The following is a 27,356-nucleotide window of genomic DNA, read 5'->3' as shown; positions in this document are numbered from 1 at the left end:
CACCAACTCCACCATCACCACCACCTCCATCATCACCAACTCCATCATCACCACCACCTTATCACCATCAACTGCACCATCACCACCACCTCCATCATCACCATCAACTCCACCATCACCACCACCTCCATTACCACCAACTCCATCATCACCACCACCTTATCATCACCATCACCTCCATCATCACCACTGCCTCCATCACCACCATCAACTCTACCATCACCACCACCTCCACTAGCACCAGCACCACCTATTATAGACCATGCTCATTCTCTTCAGGCCCCCACCCAACTTCACTTCCCTCACTTTTCAGTCTAGAGATGTAATCTTTTCCTTCAAAGCATGTGGCTCAGTTTGTAGCTTTCTTCCTTCTTGTGTGATTAATGCCTGTCTCTCTCCATAACCAGGAATTTTGTTTGGTTTCGCTTACCATTGCCTCCTCAGTGCTTGTTCTAGTACCTCATATATAGCAGTTGTTCAGTAAATACCTTTGAATAAATAAATGAGTAAATAAAAGTAATTAGGAAATACAAAACTGTAAAAATGGGACCTAGAACAGAGGGTGAAGGAAGGAGAAGTCAGTAAACATTGTAGAGTTTGGCAGGTAGAATCCAAAGTAAGGTTGAGGAATGGAAGTCAATTACTTCTGTTGAGACCCTATCTTGAGCTAAGATCTCTTCTGGTTGTTTTAAGTGTTTTTGTTTAATCCTATAAGAAGTCTATGAGGCAGGTATTACCTGCATTTTAGTCAAGGAGGCTCAGAAGAGTTCACAAACTTGCCAAGTAACATAGTTGGGATTGGAACCTCCACTTGATTTCAAAGCCCACATGCCATGCATTTCACTAGATCTCCATAAACCAACTTCCCATTCTTCATAATCTTGTTATTCCATGAGAGCATAACCAAACACTCAAATAATACAAAAGGCTGAATTTCGTGTTGTTTTTGAGACAGAGTCTCGCTGATTCACCCAGGCTGGAGTGCAGTAGCATGATCTCGACTCATTGCAACCTCTGCATCCTGGGTTTAAGCAATTCTCCTGAAAAGGCTGAATTCTTTATTTTTATTTATTTTTTGTTGTTTGTTTTGTATGTGTGTGTGCATGTTCCCATTTTGTCACATGGTTTCTTCATACAAATATTGCCCAAATGCATTGCACAATTCAGGTACGATTGCCTCAAATGAGAATTTTAAGGAACAACAAATCTTGCCTGAAATAATGCCATATACTATTTTAAGTCCAAGAAGGAAGTCAAATGATGATTGAGTAATGGCTGAAGTACAGGATATCACTCAAATGACAGTTGATTTTCTTTCCTGTTTAAATGAGGTTATGCATATAATGTGCTTAACAGAATGCTTGACACAAAGAAGGAATTCAATCGTTGTTAGCTAGCATCATCACCATCATCACCATCATCATCATCATCCCTGACCTGCAACATAGCAAGAACTCTTCATTGCAAATTTTTCATTTATTTATTGCATAATACTAAAATATAATATCTTAAAAATATGCTATACTGGCTCTAAAGCAACAGTGTCCAACCTTTTTGGCACCAGGGACCAGTTCCACAGACCAGGGAGGTGGGGTGAATGGTTTCAGAGGCATTAGGTTCTCATAAGGAGCCTCATAAGGAGCACACAACCTAGATCCCTTGCATGCCCAGTTCACAATAGGGCTCATGCTCCCATGAGAATCTAATGCTGCCACTGATTTGACAGGAGGCAGAACTCGGGCAGTAATGCTTACTCACCTGCCTCTCATGTCCTGCTGTGCGGCCTGGTTCCTAGCAGGCCACGGACCAGTACCCTCGGGTTGGGGACTCCTGCTGTAAACGACCCACTATGAATCACTGCCATAAATCAGCTTCTGGATTGTCTCAAGGCAGCCATCAACTGTGGCCCATGTACCTCAAATCCAAAGCTATGTCCACTGATTCCCGGGGCTCAGCACAGTTCAGTCATGCCTACCATCCACATTATGGGAGCAATGTAGTGTGGTTTGCAAGGGCAAATGTTTTGCGGTCAGACTTGGATTCACATCTTAATTCTTCCACATGCTATCTTTATAACTGAGCAGATCTCCCAAGACTCAGTTTTCACATTTATTAAATGGAGATAATTCTTATCCAGAATATAGTGCCTAGAACCTGGTTAAATGCTCAGTGTTAGCTATTATTCTCAAGAAAGGCCTTAGGATTTAAACTGAGAACTTAGTTCCATCTCTGGTTTGCAGTGGGACCAGGAAGTCTCATCACATTGTTGATGGATCAGAATGAAAATTGTGGAAACATTTGTCCTGGGGAAAAGGAATATCATACAGTTACTTGCTCTGCTTGTAGTCAACATTTTATTTTTTGATTCAAGTGGTCACTGCCTTCAAACCCCCGGAATCTGCTGAGATTAGTGATGGCCTCACTAAGTAACTAGAAAACAGCAGGCATAGTACCTCATCAACCTTGAGTATACAAGGTTGGGTACAATGGGGTCTTAGTCTACATTAAGTTTTCATTTTGTCAAACTGTTCAGATTGACTTTTAGAAGGTTAAGATGATGTCTGTTGATTAGGTTTTGTCTGTTGCGATAAATAACATTCCAAAGTGATAACATTTCTGATAACGTGAAACATAACAAAGGCAGTGTGTATAGTGGTTATGAATAGAGATTCTGAGCCATCTTGCTAACTGCATGATTTTGAGCAAGTTATCGTCTCTGTGAAATGGACTTCATAGGGTTGTTATGAAAATTTGGTGAGATGGCACATGTAAATTACCAACAGTACCTGTTTGTTTGTTTTTTGTTGTTTTTCTGTTGTTGTTGTTTGCCATTAAGGGTCTTTTATTTGTATTCATCACATCAGAGATCATCTCTTCCTAGGAAGCTTTTTAAAAATCCCCAGGTTGGATTAGGACACTCCTTCTAGGTCCCTGACAATTTCCTCCAGGTTAGGTATCCCAAGGAGTTGCTGCCTTCCTAGGTCTCTGGCCTGGCCCTTGGGGCACACAGTCATCAAGAAGTGCTGGGGGGAAGTGAGCTCTTTATTTAGACATAACTCTGCTGAGTGGAAAGTGGGCACCGGCCCCATTAACGCTTGCTGGCTGGTGGCTTCCAAGCACGCCCCACTGCCAAGGCTCAGCTCTGCAGTCTGCCACTGCAGGTCCCTAGCACAGCCCCCAGGGTCCTTAAAAGTCATCATCATCACAGATGTCAAGGTACACGTCAAAAGCCTCTCTGCTGCAGTTTCCATCAGGAGTGAAGACTATTTGTGGAAGGTCCCATCTACGCAGATGGCAATGACACAATTGACGTTCTTGGAAGTATTGCGACAGAAGACGCAGATGCAAGCTGACTCAGCAGGCACAGTGAAGCTCGCCAGGCTCCACTGAGGGTCCACGTGCTGCCCAATGATAGGCCCTTGCCCACGGCAAGCCAGAGCGGAGCGGCGGTTGGGGTGGGTATCCTTGAGAGCAAAGATATGGACGGTGCCTTTATCACTGGAAGTGCAGAGGAAGGAGGAGTCGTGGCTGAAGTTAATGCAGTAGACGGTGGCAGGGTCAGTGCCTCGGCGCAGCTCTACCAGTTTCTCCTTGGATGGTGTGTCAAAGAGGTGAATAAGGGTACCCTTCTGGGAGGCTGAGGCCACTACAGTCCCTGGCTGGTTTAGAGACACACAGGCTATGTCACTCTGGTGTGCATTGATGGTGAATGGAGCAGACGAAGTGCCAGGCATTGTGCTCGCCAGGTCCACAAGTTGCAGACTCCCACACTTGTGTCCCAGGAACACTAACAGTTGCTTCTCCAGGTTGGGGCAGAGGTCACAGAGCCCCTTGGGGTTGTCCCAGGTATCAAACTCAAACAGCTTTCGGGGATTGTCTGGGAAGGAGTACACACAGATGTGGTTCTTCAGCATCATCACGATCTTGTCATGGCGCATGAGCACAGACAGTACTGGCTTAGTGAAGGTGAACTCCAGCACCAGCTTCTCTTTGGAGTCCTTGCCCTCCCGGGCATCATCCCAGATCAGCACTGAGATCTCTGAGAACTTGGGGCTACTACTACCACCTACCAAGACCAGAAGGTTTGTTTGTTTGTTTATTTGTTTGTTTTTGAGACGGAGTCTTGCTCTTTCATCCAGGCTAGAGTGCAGCGGTGCAATCTTGGCTCACTGCAACGTCCACCTCCCAGGTTGAAGCGATTCTCCTGCCTCCCAAGTAGCTGAGATTACAGGTGTGCACCACCACACCAGGCTAAATTTTGTACTTTTTTTTTTTTTTTTTTTTAGTACAGACAGAGTTTCACCATGTTGGCCAGGCTGGTCTTGAACTCCTGACCTCAAGTAATCTGCCTGCCTTGGCCTCCCAAAGTGCTGGGATTACAGGCATGAGCCACCATACCCAGCTGACCTTTTATTTAAAAGCATTTGTTTCTAAGATCATAATTCAATTGCCAGGAAAATTACCAGGTAATGATTGCCTCTAAGAAAATCAGTCCCTAAACTTGTCCCATCTCTAGCTCACTGACGGTATAATCCCCAATGTAGACCCAATATGAGATCACTGACAATTCCCTTCATTTTACTTTTGAAGAGAAAGACAGAAGTTATGAAGAAATTGTCACTCCCTGAGGGACACTCAGAGGAATAACTAGCCCAAGATTCTTTACGGGAATTCTACGTGGAAAGTGTTCACTTGGATTAATAAGCCCCTTTGGTTAAAAGGCAATTATATGAAGGAATGTAAATATATTGGGCTTTTAGTCATTCACACTTCAATATGAATTAGATCAATCATAATGTTTTCTTCTAACCAACTAGATGAGCTAAGTGTCTCTCAGGAAATGAGACTGTTGATGGCAAAAAGGGAGCAGAGGGCATTACCTAGCAGAGGTTCAGGTGGGACAGTGCAGAAGGAAGTATTTGGAAACAAGTTGGGGGCACATTCAGAAGTAGAGATATAGAGAACAGAAAAGGGGAGGGGACAGAGAAAGGGGAGAGAGGAATGCATTAATGAAAATTTTATTTTATTTTGTTTTGCCTCTTTGTCAAAGGAGAAGGGGTCAAGGCCCAATCTGCAATCTCAATAATAAATTATCGCTTTTCTCTCAGAGAAGAGGAGACAGGGAAAGAAAAGGACATTCCTCTCTTTTCCAAGAATGAGGAACCACTCTGCTGAGAAAGTTTGCTTTGGCATTCATAGCAACACTGGAAGTTTGTTGTTCTGTTTTAAACCTCAGAAACTTGCATAACTGGGGCAACACCAGCCGTGCCAGGAACTGGTACAGGGTAGGTCTGTCTTGCCCAGACCATCCAGGGAATGACTATATTAAAATTCTGCTCTTGCATAATATGTTTCAGAGAAATTTTAATCATAGGAAATGAAACTGACTGCTGTAAAGGACCTGAACCCTATGGACACTGCCTCCTGCCAAGTACATGGCCATCCTCTCCAGACTCAGAGAGGTAGGGGTGGCAGAGGGAGGGTGGGAAGAAAGTAGTAACCAGCAAGTGCCTACTAGGGACCAGGCATGTGGTTTTGAACAATCAATGTTTATTCAGCATGCCCTTTGGTCAGGCATGGTGATAGTTGCTGGGGTTAACAGCAACAAAGTCCTGGTCTTTGCCCTGAGGAAGCTCACAGTCTGGTGGGAAAGAAAGAAGCTGAACAAGTAATTCCAAGGGGGCAACATGAGCAGCACTGCAGGCATGAGGCAGAAGGCCCTTAGCATCCCCAGGAAATAACTTATCCCTATTTAGTAGATGGGCCACCCAAGGCTCAGAGAGATCAGACAAGCAAGCAAGAGTGTTGTCAGGGAGTGAACATCAGACATCTTCTTCCCAAGCCTGTGTTCTTTCTACCAGCTAAGTGAAGGATCTGCCGTGTGCACGTTGCCAGGGTAAGGGCTTGAATAACAATCTAGGCTTTTCAAATTGTCTCCTGCCTTCAAAGGGTGAAGAGGTAAATAGATATATTTACAATGAATGGTAGAGTAGAAAGTCACGGGAAACTGTGGCCTCCCCCTTACTAGGTGGTTAGTCTTGAGTATGTCATTCAGTGTTTCTGGGTCTCAGTTTCTTGGGAATGTTATCTTTTTAGAGGGTTGTTTAAAAGATGAGATTAGATAGTAGAGGTGAAAAGTGGTCTGACTGAAGTTGTCTGTCTGACTAAAGCTGAAGTAGTCCAAAGTCCAAACTCTGAAGCCTGGAGTCTGAAATCTGGGGTCTGGGGTCTGAAGTCTGAAGTCTGAAGTCAGAGGTCTGGTCTGGAGTCTGAAATCTGAAGTCTGGTCTGGAGTCTGAAGTCTGGAGTCTGAATTCTAAAGTCTGAAATCTGGGTCTGGAGTCTGAAGTCTGTTCTGGAGTCTGAAGTCTGGAGTGAGTCTGAAGTTCGAAGTCTGTTCTGGAGTCTAAAAATCTATTGTCTGGAGTGTGGAGTCTGTAGTCTGTTGTTTGAAGTGTGGAGACTGGAGTCTGTTGTCTAGAGTTTGTTGTCTGAAGTGTACAATCTGGAGTCTGAAGTCTGAAGCTGGAGTCTAAAAGTCTGTTGTCTGGAGTGTGAAGTATGTTGTCTAAAGTCTGGAGTCTGAAACGTGGAGTGTGAGGTCTGAAGTAGTCTAACTAAAACTGAAATAGTCTTTAAACTAAAAACTATCATTCTCGTGCTTATTGGTACGATTGTTATACAGTTGAATACAGTGTTGGTAAAAAAGGAGAAGCAGAAAGAATGTAGATTAAACTTTGTTGATTCCCATCTTGCCTTTCCTTCTGCTGGAGCCACTTCAGATGTTTTGATTTCTTAATCTAAGTAGAGAGCAGCTTTAACTTGCTTTGAAAACATATGTTATTCTGCATAGCAAAGGAAAAAAATTAACAAAATAAAAAGAACCTATAGAGGGGGGTAAGGAGGAGGTGGGGGTGGGGATGGTTAATGGGTACCTAAAAAAATAGTTAGAAAAAATGAATAAGACCTACTATTTGATAATTTAATTGTACATTTTAAAATAACTAAGAGTATAATTGTATCATAAGACAAAAGATAAATGCTTGAGGGGATGGATACCTCATTTTCTGTGACACAATTTGCGTGTATCAAAACATCTCACACACCCCATAAATATACATTCCTACTATGTACCCACAAAAATTAAAACAAAATTTTTAACTTTGTAATAAAATTTTAAAAAGAACCTATAGGATGGGAGAAAATTTGTAAACTATACATATAATAAATGGTTACTATCCAAAATACATAAAAAATTCATACAATTCAATAGCAAAAAAACAAATAACTGGATTTTAAAGTGGGGAAAGAATCTGAATAGACATTTTCCCAAAGAAGACATACAAATGGCCAACAGGTATATACAAAGGTTCTACATCACTAATCATCAGGGCAATGCAAATCAAAACCACAGTAAAATGTCACCTCACACTTGTTAGGATGGCTAGTACCAAAAAGCCAGAAGATAAGTGTTGACAAGGATGTGGAGAAAGGGAACTGTTACACATTATTGGTGGGAATGTAAATTGGTATAGCCATCATGGAAAACAATATGGAGGTTCCTCAAAATAGTCAAACTAGAACCACCATATGATCTAGCAATCCCTCTTCTAGGCATATACCCAGGGAAAATGAAATCAGTGTATCAAAGAGCTGTCTACACTCCTATGTTTATTGCAGCATTATTCACAATAGCCAAGATATGGAATCAATGTAAGTATCCATCAATGAATGAATGGATAAAGAAACGCAGTGTATACATACACAATGAAATACTATTCAGCCTCAAAAAAAAAAGGAAATCTTGCAATTTGCAGCAACATAGATGAACCAGTAGGACATTATGCTAAGTAAAATAAGCCAGTCACAGAAAGACAAATACTGCATAATCTCACTTACATGTGGAATCTAAAAAAAGCCAGACTCATAAAAACAGAGTAGAACAGTGGTCACTAGGAATGGTGGAAACGGGGACATTGGTCAAAGGGTACAAACTTTCAGTTATAATTTATAAATAAATTCTGAAGACCTAACGTACAGCATGGTGAGTGTATAGTAATAATATATTGCATACTTGATATACTTGAAATACTTGATATTTGCTGAGAGTAGATCTTAAGTGTTCTCACTATGTGTGTGCGTGCACACACATACACAAATGTAATGTGAGATAATGGATATGTTTATTAGCTTAATTGTGGTAATTTCACAATGTATACATATATCAAAACATGTTGTACACTTTAAATATATACAATTTTTGTCAGTCATACCTCAATAAGCTAAAAAACTTTTAAAGCATTTTTAAAAATGATTGAAGAGGTAACTTGCAATAAGAGTTACGAAAGTGCTGAATGCTTCTGTACTTCAGAAGCATCACAGAAATGCAGATCATGCTATCATGTGTATATTTTATATGACTGAGTCTGCTTTCTATCTAACATTCCTCCACCTAGTACTTTGTGTACGCAATATCATCCTGAGCTTTGGGTATTCCCAGTTTTCCAGACTCTTCTGGGCTATGGAAAGGCATAGTCATAGCTATACTTAACTGCCCTATTATGCCTTTGGAAACATGGGAATATAAAAATAAATAAATAAAATAAAATAAAAGAGAGTCTCAGGGTCACAGAATGTGTAACAGGAGAGGTTCCGAAAGCAGGGCTAGTCTGCAGGGTAGGATCGCATGGAGAAGTGAAGAATGAGGACTTTCCAGATACCTTGATGGGAGGTCCCAGATCCCACAGGGGCTTAGAATCAGTGACTTTCTGTTTCAAGCACCCAGGAAATTGCAAAGTGACCAAGGCAAGGAAATACGCAAAGCTCAGCTTCCAATTTTTGCTGGTGTAGCCTTTTCTGCCACACCACACATTGCTGTGCGTTGTTCATTGTCCAGTCGTTCATCCGTTGAATTTCCATGAAGTCACTTCCGTGGGCCAGATACTGTGCAAAGCGTGTACAGGGGGTGGGGAGGCGGGGGGTAGGTATAATTCAGGAAGGGACATGAGGTGCTCGTATCAGTAATTATGCCAAAAGCAGGATGCCCAGAGGGAATGATGACTAAGGGAGCTGGGAGTCCTTCCTGAGGAAGGTCTCGCTTCAGTGACTGAGAATGTACAGGGGCCGTCTAGGTCTCTCCTAGCCCCTGACTACACCTGTATGTTAGGCCGGCTTGTCCCACAGGAATGACTTAAGCAAAGCGGAACAGAAGAATGTAAACATTTTGTTTCAACAAGGTGGGGTTATGCTACAGTTTTGTTTTCTTGGTAACAAAAGACACAGCCGACTTCTCGTTAGGCTGACTCTGGGCTGCCAGCTCATGCTGGGTTTCATATCACGTCAGAGAACTCAGTGCTCCTGTTGTGTCTTGAGGGTGGCCCACTATCCCAATTTCCTCAAGACTATCCTGGTTTTAGCCCTGAAAGTCTTACTTACGTGGTGGGCACCTGGAGTGGCTGACCACCACCCATCAGCATCCCCTTCTAGTAAATTCTGTAAGGCACTAGTGTGGCAAAAACATGGATTTTAGCATCAGATGGACTCGGGTTCAAATCCTTGTATGTGCTGTGTCACTTACAAGCTGTGACATAGGGAAGTTGCTCAGTATTTCAAAACACAGACGGTATGCACTCATGTGCTCATTACCAGGCCTCATCTCAGCAGTGCCCACTTCCTTCATGCTCATTCACTCCATGTCACTGGGCTCCACGCTGTTCCTCAAACAGGCAGAGCTCATTCTGCCACTTTGCCTTTTCTGTTCCCTCTGTCTGGAAGGCTTGAATCTTTCCAGGTGGGCCCTTTCTTGCCCTTTAGTTCTCTCCTTCACTGTTACCTCCTCAGTGAGGTCCTCTCTAAACACTCACTAAAGACTACCTCCCCAACACTCCCAGATGCTCTTTGTCTTATGCCCGTCCTATTTTCTCTCTAGCACTGAGTATGATCTGGAATTGTCTTGTTTCTTGACTGTGGGAGGCAGCCTTCTAAAATGGCTCACAATGATCCCCATTCCCTGGTATTCAAACCCTGGGTAATGCCCTCCCCTTCAGTAGGCCACCTAGGGACTTGTTCCTAACAAATAGGAGATGGCATAGTGATGGGAGGTCACTTCAAGATCGGTCATAAAAGACCATGACTCTTGTCTTCCCAGCACTCTCCCTCTCTCTCTCTGTCTCTCTCTGACTTTTCTTGCTTGCATTGTGATCTGCCCTAACAGAGAGGTGCATGTGGCCAGGACTGGCAGTAGCCTGTAGCCAACACAGCAAGAAACGGAATCTTGCCAACAACCACATGAATGACTTTGAAAGCCAATTCTCCCCTAGTCGAGTCTTGAGATGACTGCAGCCTGTGAGAGACCCTGAAGCAGAGGACCTACTAAAGCATGCCCCAATTCCTAACCCACAAACACAGCAAAATAGTAAATGTCGTTATTCTAAGTCACTAAGTTTTGGGGTGATTTGCTATGCAATAATGGATAACTAATACATTGAAGTATTATTTATTCCCCCTCTAGAATACTAGCACCATGATAGAAGGTACCTTCCCCATTTGGTTCACTTTGGTATGCCCAGAGCCAGAAACAAAATCTGACACATAGTAGGTGCTCAATTTTACTGAATGAGAAAATCATGAGGGCACAGCCTGCATACAGGCCATGTAAGGACAGATGAAAAAAATATTTATTGAATGAATGAGTGATTTAGAGATAATTAAATGTGAGAAGGGTAAGGAAAAAAGAGAGTATCTGAGCTTATTTTTAACCATTGCTATGGTTTGAATGTGTCCTCCCAAAAATTTATGTGTTGAAAACTTAATCCCCATTGTAACAATGTTGAGAGGTGGGAATTTTAAGAGGTGATTATATGGATTAATGAATTAATGTCAATATCATGAAAGTGGGTTAGTTATCACGGGAGGGGGCTCCTTATAAAGAGGATGAATTTGACCAAATTTTCTCTCTGTCTTGTGCCTTTGTTTCCACTTTCTGTCCTTCCTCCCTTCTGCCATGGGACAACCCTCACCAGATGCTGGTGGTGACATGCTTTTGGACTTCCCAGCCTCCAGAACCAGGAGCTAAATACACTTCTTTTCTTTATAAACTACCCAGTCCATGGTATTCTGTTAGAGCAACAGAAAACAAACTAAGACAATTATCAAGTGGTTAGGCCCCTATTGTGGGCTCAAAAGATGTTGGATAAGTTAATGAAACGAAAAATTTTTAAAAATGAGGCATAGGTTAGAAATGATAAGGATGGTCTTGTCACATTGAGTGTGAAATGCCAGTAAAACGTCTCATAAGCATTCATAAATAAGTCTAGCTTTTCACAGAGTATTAAATGAGAAAAGGAGTTCCCAGAATAGTGTGTATATTCCATTTTTGTAAAAGCACACACATAAACACAAGTCTGGAAGGAGATACAGTCATGCATCTCCTGATGACACTTTGGCCAACAATGGACCACAGATACAACAGTTGTTCCCTAAGATCATAACGGAACTGAAAAATTCCTATCATCTAATGATGTCATAGCTATCAGAACGTTACAGCACAATGCATTGCTCACGTTTGTGGTGATGTTGTACATAAACAATCCTACTGCACTACCAGTCTTACAATAGTATAGCATATATATTTATGTATAGTACATAACACTTAATCATAATAGACTATTACTGGGCTTATGAATTTACACACTTTTTATTGTTAGAGTGTACTCCTTCTACTTATTTATTTAAGTTAACTCTAAAATAGCCTCAGGCAGTTCCTTGAGGAGGTACCCCAGAAGAGGGCACTGTTATCATAGGAGATGACGGCTCCATGTGTGTTATCGCCCCTGAACACCTTCCAGCAGGACAAGATGTGGAGGTGGAAGACAGTGATACTGATGATCCTGACCCCATGTAGACCCAGGCTAATGTGTGTATTTGTGTCTTTGTTTTTAACAAAAAGTTTTAAAAGTAAAAATAATTTTTTAATAAAAAAAGCTTATAGAGTAAGGATATTTAAAAAGAAAATATTTTTGTACAGCTGTACATGAGCTCATGTTTTAAGCTAAATGTTGCTTAAAAAACAATCGAAAAGTTGTTAACAGTTAAAAAGTTTGTAAAGTAACAAATTACAGTAGGCTAAGGTTCATTTCTTGTTAAAGAACAATATTTGTTATAAATGTCAGGTGCCTAAGTGTAGTGCTTATGAATTGTAGTGTGCAGCCATGTCCTAGGACTTCACATCCATTCACCACTCACTGACTCACCGAGAGCAACTTCCAGTCCTGCAAGCTCTATTCATTGTAAGTGCCCCCACACAGGTGTACCATTTTTTATTTTTTCATCTTTTATATTGTACTTTTACTGTACCAAAATGTGTTTTGATATATTTAAATAAACAAATGATTCCCATTGTGTTACAATTGCCTACCTTATTCAGTACAGTAACATGCTGTACAGGTTTACAGACTAGGAGCAGCCAGCTGTACCATCTATCACAGGTGTGTAGTCAGCTATACAATCTGGGTTTGTATAAATACTCTCTATGATATCTGTACAATGATGAAGTCACCTAATAAAACATTTCTCAAAATATATCCCCACCATTAAGCAACACATGACCATATACCAACATAAGTGCTTCTTGGTGGGTAGTGCAATTACAGTGTTTTTAAATTCTTTCCTTTTGGTTTTCAATATTTTCTACAACTGAAAGAACAAACAATTTAGGTATTTCCACTTATTCTTAAAAACTCAGAGAAAAGGCCGGGCGCAGTGGCTCAAGCCTGTAATCCCAGCATTTTGGGAGGCCGAGACCAGTGGATCACGAGGTCAGGAGATCGAGACCATCCTGGCTAACATGGTGAAACCCCGTCTCTACTAAAAAAAATACAAAAAACTAGCCGGGCAAGGTGGTGGGCGCCTGTAGTCCCAGCTACTCGGGAGGCTGAGGCCAGAGAATGGCATAAACCTGGGAGGCGGAGCTTGCAGTGAGCTGAGATCGGGCCACTGCACTCCAGCCTGGGCGACAGAGTGAGACTCCGTCTCAAAAAAAAAAAAAAAAAATCAGAGAAAAAGCCCATGGTGGATTGAAGAGACAGTATCACAGAAGAGGTCATTGACAAGGAGGAGGTAACCCAGTGACAGGGAGAATGAGAGAGAGGACAGTGGTTGCTGTGAGCAAAACCCTAGTGTCATTTCTAAAGCAAAATTTCTGGCTGCATAGGTCTGGACCAGCATTTGGTCTGGACCATCAATGGCATGCCAACTCCCAGGCTGCCAAGCTCACTCTACCTCATCCTGATAGCTCTCTTTTTCTGCAACATTTATCAGACCTGCCTTTTTTATCCATTTCCTGCCAGCATGCTGGCCCAGCCTTTATTTTTCTCACACCTGCACTTCTACTGCCTCCTGCTAGCATCCAGCTTTCCCAGTGCTTTGAGGCTGTCTCATGTTCAAAAGCTACAATAATATCCCCTGGTTTTTTTGAACATCCTTCTCATCTTAGCCCGTGCATACAATTATGGGCTGCAAGACCGCCTCAGCCTTTATCGCATCTCCCAACACAACTTACTGACATTTTCACTTCCCATCGGGAAGCCAGCATTTTACCTCCAAGATAACTACCATGTGTTTCACCAAGTTCTGCTTCAGAATTAAGCTGATGATGAGCCCTTTCATGGCTACACAGATTTCAGGCTTACAAGTTACTCTGGCAAACTATTTTTGAATAGCTGTCCAGCAGTTCAAATGTATTTGTTCCTATTATCTTACATTTTATTTTTTCTGAAATAAAAGCAAAACTAGGCAGTACACACCATGTTTGTAAAGCCAGGTTACTAGTATCCTAGTACTCTCCAATAGCTGTGCTACAAATCTAGTTTCCCTAATACATGAAAGCATGGAAGGCCAGGTGCCGGATACCACAGTGAATTGGCATTCACTTTTGAAGAACACCCAACAGATAGCCAAAGTGGTGGAGCTTCAAGTCAGGCTTCTTTCTGCTGGGACAGTAGAGCTACTTTCTCTAGAATGAGGACCAGGTCTTACCTGCAGCTCTGAAGTTTAGAGACCAAAGTCTCTCCAACTGGATAAAAAATAAAGGAAAGCTTCTCCAAAATTGTATAGGTGTGTTTAAACATAAGTAGTGCTCAGCAGTATGCCAATCATTTCTTTTCAGGACACATAGAAGCTTCCATTTCCCAGCCTCCTTCCCCCTTGAGTGGGACCACATGACCATTTCAGGCCAATGGGCTGTAAGCAGAAGAAATATACTGAATATCACCACTGGGCCAAGCATAGAAAGAGGTGGGCTGCATACTCCTCATGCTTTCTGCTGTAGTTGAAAACAGGGAGCCATCTCCAGCCAAACTAAGTTTCATAAGTGAAGGAGAAATAAAATCCTTTACAGACAAGCAAATGCTTACAGATTTTGTCACCACCCGGCCTGCCCTAAAAGAGATCCTGAAGGAAGCACTAAACATGGAAAGGAACAACAGGTACCAGCCATTGCAAAAACATGCCAAAATGTAAAGTTCATTGATGCTAGGAAGAAACTGCATCAACTAGCAAGCAAAATAACCAGTTAATATCATAATGACAGGATCAAGTTCACACATAATATTAACCTTAAATGTAAATGGACTAAACGGTTCATTAAAAGACACAGACGGGCAAATTGGATAAAGAGTCAAGATCCATCAGTTTGCTGTATTCAGGAGACCCATCTCACATGCAGAGACACACATAGACTCAAAATAAAGGGATGGAGGAAGATCTACCAAGCAAATGGAAAACAAAAAAAAAACAAAGGTTACAATCCTAGTCTCTGATAAAACAGACTTTAAACCATCAAAGATCAAAAGAGACAAAGAAGACCATTACACAATGGTAAAGGGATCAATTCATCAGGAAGAGCTAACTATCCTAAATATATATGCACCCAATACAGGAACACCCAGATTCATAAAGCAAGTCCTTAGAGAATTACAAAGAGACTTAGACTCCCATACAATAATAATGGGAGACTTTAACACCCCACTGTCCACATTAGACAGATCAACGAAACAGAAAGTTAACAAGGATATCCAGGAATTTAACTCAACTCTGCACCAAGCGGACCTAATAGACATCTACAGAACTCTCCACCCCAAAGCAACAGAATATACATTCTTCTCAGCACCACATCGCACTTATTCCAAAATTGACCACATAGTTGGAAGTAAAGCACTCCTTAGCAAATGTAAAAGAACAGAAATGATAACAAACTGTCTCTCAGACCACAGTGCAATTAAACTAGAACTCAGGACTAAGAAACTCAATCAAAACCACTCAACTACATGGAAACTGAACAACCTGCTCCTGAATAACTACTGGGTACATAACGAAATGAAGGCAGAAATAAAGATGTTCTTTGAAACCAATGAGAACAAAGACACAACATACCAGAATCTCTGGGACACATTTAAAGCAGTGTGTAGAGGGAAATTTATAGCACTAAATGCCCACAAGAGAAAGCAGGAAAGATAAAAAATTGACACCCTAACATCACAATTAAAAGAACTGGAGAAGCAAGAGCAAACACAGTCAAAAGCTAGCAGAAGGCAAGAAATAACTAAGATCAGAGCAGAACTGAAGGAGATAGAGACACAAAAAACCCTCCAAAACATCAATGAATCCAGGACCTGGTTTTTTGAAAAGATCAACAAAATTGATAGACCGCTAGCAAGACTAATAAAGAAGAAAAGAGAGAAGAATCAAATAGATGCAATAAAAAATGATAAAGAGGATATCACCACCGACCCCACAAAAATACAAACTACCATGAGAGAATACTATAAACACCTCTACGCAAATAAACTAGAAAACCTAGAAGAAATGGATAATTTCCTGGACACTTACACTCTCCCAAGACTAAATCAGGAAGAAGTTGAATCCCTGAATAGACCAATAGCAGGCTCTGAAATTGAGGCAATAATTAATAGCCTACCAACCAAAAAAAGTCCAGGACCAGATGGATTCACAGCCGAATTCTACCAGATGTACAAGGAGGAGTTGGTACCATTCCTTCTGAAACTATTCCAATCAATAGAAAAAGAGGGAATCCTCCCTAACTCATTTTACGAGGCCAACATCATCCTGATACCAAAGCCTGGCAGAGAAACAACAAAAAAAGAGAATTTTAGACCAATATCCCTGATGAACATCGATGCAAAAATCCTTAATAAAATACTGGCAAACCGACTCCAGCAGCACATCAAAAAGCTTATCCACCATGATCAAGTGGGCTTCATCCCTGGGATGCAAGGCTGGTTCAACACATGCAAATCAATAAACGTAATCCAGCATATAAACAGAACCAAAGACAAAAATCACATGATTATCTCAATAGATGCAGAAAAGGCCTTTGACAAAATTCAACAGCCCTTCATGCTAAAAACTCTCAATAAATTCGGTATTGATGGAAAGTATCTCAAAATAATAATAGCTATTTATGACAAACCCACAGCCAATATCATACTGAATGGGCAAAAACTGGAAGCATTCCCTTTGAAAACTGGCACAAGACAGGCATGCCCTCTCTCACTACTCCTATTCAACATAGTGTTGGAAGTTCTGGCTAGGGCAATCAGGCAAGAGAAAGAAATAAAGTGTATTCAGTTAGGAAAAGAAGAAGTCAAAGTGTCCCTGTTTGCAGATGACATGATTGTATATTTAGAAAATCCCATTGTCTCAGCCCAAAATCTCCTTGACTTCAAACCTGACTTCAAACTATCCGAAAAGGCTACAGTAACCAAAACAGCATGGTACTGGTACCAAAACAGAAATACAGACCAATGGAACAGAACAGAGCCCTCAGAAATAATACTACACATCTACAGCCATCTGATCTTTGACAAACCTGACAAAAACAAGAAATGGGGAAAGGATTCCCTATTTAATAAATGGTGCTGGGAAAATTGGCTAGCCATAAGTAGAAAGCTGAAACTGGATCTTTTCCTTACTCCTTATATGAAAATTAATTCAAGATGGATTAGAGACTTAAATGTTAGACCTAAAACTATAAAAACCCTAGAAGAAAACCTAGATAATACCATTCAGGACACAGGCATGGGCAAGGACTTCATGTCTAAAACACCAAAAACAACGGCAACAAAAGCCAAAATTGACAAATGGGATCTAATTAAACTAAAGAGCTTCTGTACAGCAAAAGAAACTACCATCAGAGTGAACAAGCAACCTACAGAATGGGAGAAAATTTTTGCAATTTACTCATCTGACAAAGGGCTAATACCCAGAACTTACAAAGAACTCAAACAAATTTACAAGAAAAAAGCAAACAACCCTGTCAAAAAGTGGGCAAAGGATATGAACAGACACTTCTCAAAAGAAGACATTCATACAGCCAACAGACACATGAAAAAATGCTCATCATCACTTGTCATCAGAGAAATGCAAATCAAAACCACAATGAGATACCATCTCACCATAGTTAGAATGGCAATCATTAAAAAATCAGGAAACAACAGGTACTGGAGAGGATGTGGAGAAATAGGAACACTTTTACACTGTTGGTGGGACTGTAAACTAGTTCAACCATTGTGGAAAACACTGTGGCGATTCTTCAAGGATCTAGAACTAGAAATACCATCTGATCCAGCCATCCCATTACTGGGTATATACCCAAAGGATTATAAATCGTGTGCTATAAAGACACATGCACACGTATGCTTATTGCGGCACTATTCACAATAGCAAAGACTTGGAATCAACCCAAATGTCCATCAATGACAGACTGGTTTAAGAAAATGTGGCACATATACACCATGGAATACTATGCAGCCATAAAAAAGGATAAGTTTTTGCCCTTTGTAGGGACATGGATGCAGCTGGAAACCATCATTCTCAGCAAACTATCACAAGAACAGAAAACCAAAGACCACATGTTCTCGCTCATAGGTGGGGATTGAACAATGAGATCACTTGGACACAGGAAGGGGAACATCACACACCGGGGTCTATTGTGGGGAAGGGGTGGGGGGAGGGTGCAGCACACCAGCATGGCACATGTATACATATGTAACAAACCTGCACGTTGTGCACATGTACCCTAGAACTTAAAGTTTAAAAAAAAAAAAAAGTTAAAAAAAAAAAAAAAGTTAAAAAAAAAAAGTTTAAAAAAAAAAAAAAAAAAGACTCTTGTGCCACAGTCACAAGAGTCAAGTGACCTGAATTGCTGATTCACACCAGGGAACAGTTGCCCTGGAGCGTCATCTGTGCCTCTTTAGGGAATAATTTGTTACTACAGAATAACCTAGTGCCATAGTTTGAATGTGTCTCCCAGATATTCATGTGTTAGAGACTGAATCCGAAATGTAACAGCACTGGGAAGTGGGGTTTAATGGGAGGTGTTTAGGACATGAGGGCTCCACCCTTAAGAATAGATTAATGCCATTATGAAAAACACTCTCCGGAATGGGTTCTCTCTCTTGTGCTCTTGCCCTTCTGCCATGTGATGAGACAGCAAGAAGGCCCTCACCAGATGCCAGTGTCTTCATCTTGGAGCTTCTCAGTCTCCAGAACTACAAGAAAATTTCTGTTTTTTTAGAAATTAGTCTGTGGTATTCTGTTATAGTAGCACAAAATGAACTAGACATCTAGCTTATCCCAGCAAATACAAAAAATCAATTCTGGGTTTTTCAATCAACAACTTGACCCATTATTTTGACCTAGTGATTTTTTTTAACAATGAAATAAGGTAGGCAAACAAGTGATTATCTTCTCTTTATTAGCCCTATGGATCTAGAATACACAATGAACTTGGGAACCTGGCCTAACCCAGTGCTACTTGTTTCTTTGGTTGCAGGAGTTTGTTTTAATATTGAATTAGAGAATGTGTGGTCATATTTCACCCTACTCTTATAGCCTACTCAATCCCAAAGTCACAGTGCTGAGTCTGTTACTTCAATCATTTTGAGGTTTTAAATAAATTATATATCTATAGTGAACGAACAACATTTAATTAGCTAGATGAAGGGACACTGGTTAAAGTTTTTGCTTTTTGTTTTGTTTTTAGTTTCTAAAGTAATAGCTTTCCTTTAAAAATAACTGGTTGAAATCCAAATACATTCCATCTTACTGACTTCCTCTCTGTATTCCAGCAGAAGTATTAAATTGCTCAAATGTCTGGGGCACACAGAAATAATTATTTTGAAATGTCAGTTTTAGTTTGCGTAAATATTATAGTATATATATTTTAACAAAGCTGTATTTTAATGGTGACTTTTATAATACTTGCTCACCATTTTGATTAATGGTAACTAGACTGTTGTGCATTTTGTATATTGGCTATACTTGTATGTAAAGACATTCTTATGTCCCTTTAATCCCAGCCCAAGTAATTACTACATACCTCATTTTATAGGACTTTTATTAGGGAATGCTTACTGAAAGTTTCACTTCGCCTTTGCCTTTAAATTATGTCCCTTTATAGTATAATGTAAATTTTACTAGGACTTTAGAATTTGCTTTTAAGATACTTACTTTTTACCACTGTTAAATAAAATACACTTTCCCTTCATATTTAATTAAAAGTTTTGGGGGAAGATGGATGTGATAGTAGTAACACATGCATACAGCAGACAGTACCCTCCCTCCCCAAAAAAGAAAGATACAAAAAAGGAAAATGAAAATCACTCACAATTCTACACACCCAGTGGGGCACCACTCCACCCCACATGCAGTACAGGATCACACTGTTTATAAATTTTGTATTCTACTTCTTTCATCACCTATGTTACTCTCTTACAATGACTTTTAGAGGCTTCCTAGTACTCCAACATTTGTTTGTCCTATAACTTAAGCATTTTCCTATTGTAGAATATTTATTTCCAACTCATTACTATTTTAAACACTGTAATGTATATGCTCTTACATCATTTGTAATAGGCAGAATTATAACTCCTGCCACAAAAGGGTCCACATCCTAATCCCTGGAACCCCTGAATATGTGACTCTGCATAATAAAATACATGATTAAATTAAGAACCTTAAGATGGGCCCAATCTAATCACACAAGTCCTTAAAATAAGTGAACCTTTCCTGGCTGTGTTCAGAGAAAAAAGATGTGAGATGGAAGCAGGGTCAGGGAGATGCTGCGTTGCTGGCTCTGACAACAGAGGAAGAGGCCACAAGCCAAGGAATGCAGACGGCCTTTAGGAGCTAGAAAAGGCCAGGACAGAAACAGACTGCCCCCTAGAGCCTCCAGAAAGGAATACAGCCCTGCCACAGCTTCATTATAGCCAAGGGAGGCAGGTGTCAGATTTCTAATATACAAAACTAAGATAACTTTGTGTTGTTTTAAGTCACTAAGTTTGTGAGAATTTTTTATGGTAGCAATAGAAAATTAATACCTTGTTGTTGTTTTTTAATTTAGTCATTCTTGAAATCAAAGAGAAACCTTCATTTTCAACAAAACTGCCTAGAAAAGATGGTTCATTGATCCACTATGAACAAATCTTTCACAACATACAGCACCAAAATATAAATTAAAAAAATTAAACACATATCCTACCAGACACACACACACACACACACACACCTCCCAAAGGCCACACGACCTAGATGGAAAGAGAAAAAAAATCAAACTCAATACCCTCACACAAAAGTAGTCTTTGAATCAGGATTTATAAATGTGTATATTCTTTCCTATGAGTAAAGCAAACAAGGAGAAAAACAAAAAATCAAAGAGAGTTGGGCACATAGCTCAAGCCCGTAATCCCAGCACTTTGGGAGGCCAAGGTAGGAGAATCACTTGAGCCCAGGGGTTCAAGACCAACCTAGGCAACAAAATGAGACCCCTGTCTCTATAGTAAGAATACAAAAATTAGCCGAGTATGGTGGTACATGCCTGTAGTCCTAGCTACTCAGACGCTGAGGTGGCAAGATCACTTGAGCCCAGGAATTTGAGATCAGCCTAGGCAATATAGTGAGACTCTGTCTCTACAAGAAATAAGAAATTAGCTGGGCGTGGTGGCACATACTTGTGATCCCAGCTACTTGGGAGGCTGAGGTAGGAGGATTACTCGAGCCCTGGAGGTTGAGGCTGCAGTGAGCCAAAATTGTGCTGCTGCACTCTAGCTTAGGCAACAGAGTGAGACCCTGTCCTTTAAAAAAAAAAAAAAAAAAAAAAGCTGGGGTGGGGGTGCCTACCAAAGGGGTAGGGAAAAACTTATAGATGAAGGCCTCATAAGACAAGGCTCATAGACAGCATCACTGTGCATTATCTCAGACCTTTTCACAAGGTATTCAAGATCCTGCTTGTCATTCTTTATATTCAGGAAATACAAAAGTAAGAAAATCGATTTTTTTTTTTTTTTTTGAGACAGAGTCTCACTCTGTCACCCATGCTGGAGTGCAGTGGCGCAATCTCGGTGCACTGCAACCTCTGCCTTCCAGGTTCAAGCAATTCTCCTGCTTCAGCTTCCTGAGTAGCTGGAATTACAGGCATGCATCGCCATAGTCAACTAATTTTTGTATTTTAGTAGAGATGAGGTTTCACTATGTTGTACAGATGGTCTCGAACTCCTGACCTCAAGTGATCTGCCTGCCTCAGCCTCCCAAAGTGCTGGGATTACAAGTGTTAGCCACCATGCCTGGTCAATTAACTTTTAATAGACCATGCATTTAGGTTATTTCTCTGGTTAAAAGCAGTCCCCAAAAATAGAGCTAGAAATAAATTTTAAAAGGAGGTGTATTTCTTTTTCTTGTTTGATAATGTTTTATTGATTATAATGTTTTCTTGGTTTGCTTTTGCTTGCTTGTCTTTTATATAGAATAAACAGTTTAGCTTGGACTTGTGTAATATAATAAAATGTAAAAACTCAAGCTATTAAAGGACTTAAACAATAAAATAATGGAAACTAGCAGGTAGATCCTGCATGATAAGAAGCCCCCACAGCTCTGAACAGCTGAGGAAGTCTACAGGACTTTTCCTATGTTCATATTAATCACTAGGGGGCAACACAGATTATTTTTATTAAAGATATAAAGATTATATCTTTAATAATCACATGTCACAGATTGTGGATACAGGAAGTGAAAGCAGGGACATGAGTGGCAGAATTCAGAAAGATAAAAGCTGCAACTAAAATCATCAGTTAATTTTGTGAACTGCAGGAAACCATCAGTGACCAGTTATTTTGGTAGGAAAACCTATTGAGTGAAGTCTTAAGAGCTTTCTCTTTTTATTTTTTTTTTATATTTTTTATAGAGACAAAGTCTCCCTATGTTTCCCAGGCTGGTCTCCAACTCCTGGCCTCAAGCAATCCTCCCACCTCACCCTCTCAAGTAAAAGATTTTTATCTTAATTTTTGAAGAAAATCAAGTAGACATGATCATTGTGCTCTGAAAGCCATGCAAAGAATCATGTAGAGCATTAAAAAGAAAGTCATGAAAAATGGAATCTTTTTTTTTTTTTTTTGGTCAAGCATACATATCAATTACATGTCAGTACATTCACTTTTTTTCTGTCCAGAGTGCCCAAACAATGTGGCCTTGTTTTGGTTTCCCTTTTTTTTTTTTCTTTTTTAGAGACAGGGTCTCACTATGTTGCCCAGGCTGGTCTCAAACTCCTGGCCTTAAGTTATCCTCCCACCTTGGCCTCCCAAAGCACTGGAATTACAGGTGTGAGCTACCACACAGCCAGTTTTGTTCTTTACATTGTATAATATACATGAACACGTCATCCTTGCTCAGCTTTAAAAAACATAAAAGGAAGCTTCCAAATGGGGAAAGAGCCAGTAATGGAGGGAAAATAAAACGACACTTTAGGAATTGTTTTTGATTTTCATACTTACTAGTAAATTTTTTTAAATATGTTTATATCTACACAATGTTTTTGTTGTATGTGTTTTAATTATTAAATGCTATAAATCTATTTTGGGAGAAAGTTGGTTACAATAATGAATGCATTAAAACACACACACACACACACACTAATACCTAAGTTTTGTGCATATCTTTTGCTGTTTTCCTTAGAAGTTAATTGCTAGAAGGTTTTAAGGTGCACTACATATACGGCCAAACAACCAATTTATAATCCCATCCCACCATGTATAAAAGTGTCTGCCTCGCTTGCTCCCACCAGTCCTGAGGCCCAATTTTATATTTTTCCTGTTGTTTCATGTTCTTTCATTTAAATTGATGATAGCAATTATATGGAATAATAATGTTACGGAAACACCCAGAGTTCAGTCTAGGCCCCGTTGCTCACCAAACAGATAGCCAGTCACTGAGATGACAAGTGTTCCTAGGGAAGAAGGTTTATTACATTATGGGTGATGTCAGCTGAAGAGACAGAAGCCAAACCTCCAATCTGTTCCTTCCCCAGGCCTAAAGTTAAGGATTTATATAGCAAGGAAGGAAAACAGGTGGGGCAAGGGAGATGAGTCGGTTAACAGGCAGCAGACGGTTGAATGAGGAGTCGAGGGTCTCACTGTAACCACTGCAGGAAAATGGGAATTAGGGAGGAGTAAGGAAGAGGGGTAGGTCAGCAGGTAGCAGGTGTGCTTCATTGTAAGTTCTCAAGCTTCAGTTCTATGGGCACCCTGCTTATGGGAAAATTTGGTCAGTTTCAGTAAGAGTAGTCAATTAGGGGTGCTACGTGCCAAACACTATCCAAACACTAATTCATTAAACTTCACAACTGCATGAGGTATGTTGCTATTATCATCCTCATTTTACAGAGGAGGAAACTGAGGCATGGAGAGGTTAATTATGTGGTGAAACTGGAGTTACAATCCAGGCAGCCTGGCCCCAAAGAATATGCTGTTTAATGGAACCTCTACTAAAATGGAAAGTTCTAGAAACCAGCAGCGGTTTTCTCCGCTGCCTCCTTTATTACTCAGGTGGTTTTCGTTTCCCCCAGCGTGAGCATAATCCAGTGTGTAATAATCACCACGTGGATGTCTATACGTGGAGACTGGTGTGTGAAAGTTCACATCGTAAAGACTGCAGTAAAATTTTTTTTCCTGTCTTTGCCTGTGGTACTTTGTCTCGCAACCACAGGATAATTGAAATATTCTCTAGTAATTAAAACTCACTTCTGGCCGGGCATGGTGGCTCACGCCTGTAATCCCAACACTTTGAGAGGCTGAAGAGAGCAGATCACTTGAGCCCAGGAGTTCAAGACCAGCCTGGCAACATGGCAAAACCCCGTATCTACAAAAAATACAAAAATAAAAAATTAGCTGGGCATGGTGGCTTGCACCTGTAGTCCCATCTACTTGGGAGGCTGAGGTGGGAAGATCACTTAAGCCCAGGAGCTGGAGGCTGCAGTGAGCCATGATCACGCTACTACACTCCCCCCTGGGCAACAGAGTGAGACTCTTTCTCAGAAAAAAAGACTCGCTTCTTTCACCACTAGGTAATTGTATCCTTTCCCATACTTTTTCTTTCACACACACACTACTGTACACCAGATACCACCACGGGTACTAGAGACAACACTCAGACAAGCAGGCAAGGCTGTATTAGTTGTGATACTGCAACACAGATCTCCAACAGTAGTAGTTGAAATAAGACACTCTATTTCTCTTCCATTTCACAGTCCCCGGGGCAGGAGTTCAGGGCTTAGAATGGCAGGAGCTTCTATGGTTTAGGAGGCCCAGGCACTTACCTTGTTGCTCTTCCATACCCTGGAGCGGGTGTCGGCAAAATTTCCGTAAAGGACCAGAGAGTCATTATTTTAGGTTGTGCCTGTCAAAACTCTGTATTTGCGGGTAACTGAACGTTTGTGTTCTAATACAATTTTATTCAAAAAGCAGGCCACAGGCCATAATCTGCTGATCCTTCCCCTATGGCAATGCTCCTTAGGCTTTGATGTGCATACATATTACCTGAGGAGCTTGCCGAAATGAGAATGCAGTAAATGCAGTAAATCTGCGTTTCCAACAAGCCCTGGGATAAAGTCAAAGCAGTGGACAGACCACTCTTTTAGCAAGACCCTAGTGTGCTGTCCTCATCAGCACCCAGTCTGCTGAGTATTTCTCCCAGTGGAGACAGGGACAGGGAAGGGCACACCCCTTCCTTACAATTGACCTATCACTTCGGCTCACGTGCAACGCAGTCCCACCTGGGTACAGGGGAGGCAGAAAAATCCAGTCTGCAAGCTGAGAAGCATGCACGCAGCTGAAGCTTCTCTTCCCATCATGAAGCCCAGCTGCTCGCATTCTTGTCCACACGCGTTCCAAAGGGTGAAGCGTTCCTGCTCCAGTTCATGCTTAGGCCTCAGCGTGAGCCTTGGTTCCCAGTCCCCAGCAGTCGCCCACCGCCAGCTTCACATCCCCTCCAGTGACTGCCCTTTGCAGCTCCCTTTACAGTTGGCCACCTCTGCATCCATCTGAACTTCTCTCCTCTCTTCCACTTACTCCAGCTGGACTGGCTGCAAGAACGCCAGCCACCGACACCACCCCAGCATGCACACCCTCTCCTTGTCCACGTGACTCGGTCTGTGGCACCAACTGCCCTTCACAGCTTCTGCTCCCTCATCAGCGAGTCTTCCTAACTCCCGCAGCTGCCTCTTCTGCCCCGCCTCTCAACACTGGGCCCCCAGCTGCTCCTCCCCACGAGGCTCCCTCCCTCCCTCGCTTTAGACACTGTCAACAGACCGAAGGCGCCCCATTGATGTCTCCAGCCCGGAACTTCACAGAGCTTCGGGTTTGTGGATGGACTGCCTGACTGCCTCTCCACATGGATATGTTGGGCCTTTCACACGGAACATGTCCAGCCACAATTCTCCATCCCCTGCCTCCCACCAGATCCTCCTCAGAGGAGCTTTCTGTCAGTCCAGGACCCAGGTCTCAAGGTCCCACCAGGATTTCTTGCCTTCCTACTCCCCATCAACCCCGCCCCGCCAGCCTGAATGTGCACATGTAACAAGTCCACCCTCCAGCATCTCCACAGTTGCAGCTGACCCTGATTTGGTGTTACGTTACTCCTGAACTCCCAGAATCCTTTCTCCACTCAACTGCCACCTGACTTTCAAAAAATTTAAGTCAGATAACATTCTTTCTCACTTAAAAAGCTCCAGTGGGCTGAGCTCGATACCTCACACCTGTAATCCCAGCACTTTGGGAGGCCAAGGCGGGCTGATCACTTGAGGCCAGGAGTTCAAGACCAGCCTGAACAGCTTGGTGAAACCCAGTCTCTTAGCTGGGCATGGTTGGTGCACACCTATAGTCCCAGCCGCTCTCAGGGTCTGAGGTGGGAAGATCACTTGAGCCCAGGAGCTCAAGGCTGCAGTGAACCATGATTGTGCCACTGTACTCCAGCTGTGGTGACAGTGTGAGATCCTGTCTCAAAAAATAAGAAATGCAGGCCGGGCGCGGTGGCTCACACCTGTAATCCCAGCACTTTGGGAGGCCGAGGCGGGCGGATCATGAGGTCAGGAGATTGAGACCATCCTGGCTAACACGGTGAAACCCTGTCTCTACTAAAAATACAAAAAAAAAAAATTAGCCGGGCGTAGTGGCAGGTGCCTGTAGTCCCAGCTAATCGGGAGGCCGAGGCAGAAGAATGGCATGAACCGGGGAGGTGGAGCTTGCAGTGAGCCGAGATCGCGCCACTGCACTCCAGCCTGGGCAACAGAGTGAGACTCTGTCTCAAAAAAAAAAAAAAAAAAGAAAGAAATGCTCCGATGGCTCCTAATTGCACTTTGAGTAAAACCCATCCTCTTTTTGGTGGCTATAAGGCTTTATAAAGGTGGCCTCTGCCTGCCTGTTCAGCCTCACCTCCTTCCACTGTGGCCTCCTGCCTCAGAGCCTTTGCACTTGCTGTTTGCTCTGCAGGGAAGCTTTGCCCAGGGATCTTGGCACACTGGCTTTTTTTTTTTTCTTTTGAGACAGTCTTGCTGTGTTGTCCAGGCTGGAGTGCAGTGGTGCTGTTTCGGCTCACTGGAACATCTGCCTCCTGGGTTCAAGCAATCCACCTGCCTCAGCCTCCCAAGTAGCTGGGATTACAGGTGCCTGCCACCATGCCCAGCTAATTTCTGTATTTTTAGTAGAGAAGGGGTTTCACCATGTTGGCCAGGCTGGTCTCAAACTCCTGACCTCAGGTGATCTGTGTGTCTTGTCCTCCCAAAGTGCTGGGATTATAGGTGTGAACCCCCGAGCTTGGCCTCTGGCTTTCTTTCTATTCAAGCTTTTACCTCAAATGTATCTCTTCACAGAGACTTTCCCTGACCACTCAGAAGGACTGGCTGCCGCCTCCCCCAGTTCATCACATCACCATTTCGTTGCACTCACAGCATGCATCAGTATCTGAAATATTGTTTGAACCTTTTCTTCCCTAACCTTCCCCTTCTGGAATGTGAC

The 27,356-nt window shown here is 41.8% G+C and overlaps 1 pseudogene; it reads right to left on the bottom strand.

Annotated features, from left to right (window-relative positions):
• Window positions 1–2,794: 2,794 nt before the first annotated feature.
• Window positions 2,795–9,679, bottom strand: LOC119620507 (WD repeat domain phosphoinositide-interacting protein 4 pseudogene; annotated as a pseudogene).
• Between the last annotated feature and the right edge of the window lie 17,677 nt (window positions 9,680–27,356).

This window comes from Chlorocebus sabaeus, chromosome 7, assembly GCF_047675955.1.
Source record: "Chlorocebus sabaeus isolate Y175 chromosome 7, mChlSab1.0.hap1, whole genome shotgun sequence".
Lineage (NCBI taxonomy): Eukaryota > Metazoa > Chordata > Mammalia > Primates > Cercopithecidae > Chlorocebus > Chlorocebus sabaeus.
The sequence above is the reverse complement of the archived record's forward strand: the minus strand, read 5'-3'. Positions and strand labels throughout refer to the sequence as shown.